The sequence below is a fragment of the Hibiscus syriacus genome, unplaced genomic scaffold, assembly GCF_006381635.1.
Source record: "Hibiscus syriacus cultivar Baekdansim isolate YM2019G1 unplaced genomic scaffold, ASM638163v2 tig00110450_pilon, whole genome shotgun sequence".
In the NCBI taxonomy this organism is placed as follows: domain Eukaryota; kingdom Viridiplantae; phylum Streptophyta; class Magnoliopsida; order Malvales; family Malvaceae; genus Hibiscus; species Hibiscus syriacus.
In genome coordinates, this window is record NW_024062743.1 from 7,635,714 (window position 1) to 7,639,348 (window position 3,635).

General features: G+C 37.4%; 1 pseudogene; it reads left to right on the forward strand.

Moving 5' to 3' along the window:
- Positions 1 to 204: 204 nt before the first annotated feature.
- LOC120125983 lies at positions 205 to 2,858 on the forward strand (annotated as a pseudogene).
- The last annotated feature ends 777 nt before the right edge of the window (positions 2,859 to 3,635 follow it).

The window sequence follows — 3,635 nt, forward strand, 5'->3', positions numbered from 1 at the left end:
TGCTAAGAGAACATCTAATTCTTGAAAAAGAAGAAATCCTCTGTTCTAAACTAAGGAAATGACAAAAACCGGAAACATGATTGACATTTTCTCATTTTCCCGGTCCTTCTTGTTGAACAACTCCTTACCTTTCTAGTTTATTGTTATGTGGCATTATTGCTCATATATGATCTGTTTCATGGCATATGCTTTCAATTTCAGGTAGTGGTAAGACGTTCACAATGCAACCATTACCGCTCAGAGCAGCACAAGACCTTGTTAGATACTTGCACCAGCCAGTTTATCGCAATCAGAGATATAAATTGTGGCTTAGCTTTTTTGAGATATATGGTGGAAAACTCTTTGACCTTCTGAGTGATAGAAAGTATTTCCCTTTTCTTCCCTTGCTTATTTATGTATGTGATTGTGTGTGTTTTTTTAACCTTAGGATAACCTGACTGACTTTTGGTGTGTAATGTCTGAAATTTCTGCTGGTCACACGTCGAGCTTACACTTCCAATATATATACTGTTGTAATGTGGATGGATGTGTATACCTGATAATAACCGTTGGGTCACTCAATAGTCTAATTGTTCTCCAATATGAAACTTTGTATGAGAGAAGATGGGAAACAACAAGTCTGCATTGTTGGATTGCAAGAATTTGAGGTGTCAGATGTGCAAATTGTGAAGGAATACATTGAGAGGGGAAATGCCGCTAGAAGCACAGGATCTACTGGTGCAAATGAGGAATCTTCAAGGTCACATGCTATTTTACAACTTGCCATCAAGAAACACCCTTAAATTCCAAAACCATTTCTTTTATTTGAGGTGTCAAAGCAGAACAATGATGGGAATGAATCAAAACCAGGGAAGGTTGTGGGAAAGATCTCTTTTATTGATCTTGCTGGCAGCGAAAGAGGTGCAGATACCACTGACAACGATCGCCAAACAAGGTAAGTTTGAACGTTTCTGTGGGAAAAAAGTTTTTCAGAAACCACTTCCAAAGGTCTATCTACGGATTAGTTTTATCTGCCAGCTTGTTAACTAGCTTAACATCTGATTTGTTTTTGGCTTGTTCTGATAGAACTGGTTTTGATTCTTGCTAGGATCGAAGGTGCTGAAATAAATAAAAGCCTTTTGGTTCTTAAGGAGTGCATTCGTGCACTGGACAATGATCAGATCCATATACCATTCCGTGGGAGCAAACTCACTGCAGTGCTCCGTGACTCTTTTATCGGCAATTCAAGAACAGTTATGATCTCCTGTATTTCTCCAAATGCAGGTTCATGTGTACATACACTCAATACTCTTGAGATATGCTGATAGGTATGCTTGTTTCTATAACAAGTTTCTACAAATTTACGTCCTTTGTTGCTGTCTATACTTTTTGATTAAATAAAGGTTATTATTCTCCAATGAACAGGGTTAAGAGTCTTTCCAGAACTGGTAATCCGAAAAAAGATCAGGCTGTAAATTCTTTGCAACCAAGTAACAAGGATGCTTCTTCAGCATCTTCTCTGTTACCTACTGCTGATGTTGACGACGTTTATGAGCGAAAGCAGGAAGTAAAAGTTGTTGATACGGGTCGAAGGATTGTAGAGAAAGATGTTTATACTGCAGATTATGACAAACAGCCCTCAACCTTTTTGTCAAGTTACCCCTTCAATGGAAGGGAGGAATGTGGAAAGGCTTCTGGCCCAACTGATAGGGAGAGATTTGAAGTAAATAGTAATTCTGGTGTTTCTACATGTCAAAGATTTTACTCATCAAATTCTCAAAATTCAGCTGGTACAGAAGAGAGTGCCGAAGGTGTCACCACCTCGTAGAAAAGCAACTAGAGAAGAAAAACCAGAGAAGATGAGGAATATGGCCAAGAAAGATGGAGGATCTGATTTGTCCACCTCAAACTCTAGGCAGGCGAATGCTGTTAATAATTGCGAGACAAATAACGTGGGATATAGACAATATGATCCTGAACCTCCCGCTGATGAGAATATCAATGCAGTACTTGAGGTTAGGTACTGTTCATTTTTTAAATATATTTATGATCTCGGTATTTTCTTCATTCTGTGTATACTTTGGTTGGTTGCAGGAGGAAGAGGCTCTAATTGCTGCTCACAGAAAGGAATGGAGGACACAATGGAGATTGTTCGTGAGGCAAGTAAAATTGCACTTTTATCAAGGCTGAAAAATGTTTGTTTTCAAGTACTTGTGAAGCATTTACATTCATTATACTGAACCCTCATCAACAAACTGGACAAATTATCCTTGTTTCAAACATCCATAACTATGTTGCTCCAATTCATATTTTTCTTGAAGTTCCATTGTCCGACACTCATGCCCAGTATGATCTTTGACATGAGTATAGGATAATGGCCATTCAAGGACCCTCCAAATATATATAATAAAACTTCTTTTAAAAAATTGAACTTACCTGTGTTAGACACATGCCAGTATCCAACACTTACAGTTGACTAACATAGATTAATACAACAATTAAATCATTGGTCATCTTGTTTGCATCTATATTACAGGAAATGAAGCTTTTGGCAGAGGTGGACCAACAAGGCAGCCACATTGACAATTGTGTGACCCAGCTGAGCATTGTACTTTCACGCAAGACTGCTGGTCTGGTTAGTCTTCAAGATCGCCTTGCCCGGTTCCAGCATCGACTGAAAGAGCAGGAGATACTGAGTCAGAAAAGAGTTCCTCGTTGATGAAGTCATGTGTTATCTTGTTTCATTGCAGCATCAGACCTTGTCTAGTAATTTCTTCTCCTATAGATTATTACGGTTCTATTGTCCTGCTGGACATTTTCATTAAATGTTTTTCTAAACTATCACATGGGTAGTTGAACTATAGGCATAGGAGCAAACTAGTCCCTCTACCGTAAGAGCAGGCTATTTAGCTATAGAATATTTTAACTTTGAAGTAAATGGGTAAATTTGTAAATGGTGGTAAGATTAAACGTTAAAAAATACTTAGTTCTATTTTAAAGTGGAGTGTATGATATAAGTGAACAATTTAGTCCTCATCTTAAAGATGCTAAATTTCGAATCTTTTTTTTCTTCTTTTTACCATATCACTTAAACACGATATGTCAACATTCTTTAACATAGGTTATCGCCGTTCAAAATTTTAGCTATTTGTTTCAAAATTACATGTACAAGCTTATTTGCTCACTTTTATAGTAGAGGTTCTAATTTTCCCTTTAGCTTATAGTACAAGAACCCGCCTGGTAATTTAATCTTAAATATTTCTATATACAGAGAAATTTTCTAAAATGAATTTACTCGGTACTGGCAGTCGATGCACCAAGCCTCGGTATGGCTTGAGAGGAAATTCAGCAGTGGAAAGATCCTGATCCTATTTCCTGGCATCAAATGATGCCATTCTCGTACATGTTTCCAGAAAACGCAACGGTGTTGATGATTCAGTCAGGTGATTATACTTATGTGATGCTTGATTTATCGAAATGTATTGTTTAGGTTATGAATCGGATGATGTTGAGATTTAATGGTTTGGTTGCCTTGTGTTGTTTAATGGGCGACAAGAGAATGTTTTCTTTAAAATCATTTCTAGGAAATGAGAGAAAAAAGAAAATAGTGTCCCCCCACCCCCCCGGGATTGTTTGTTTCGTAATTATGAATAGTT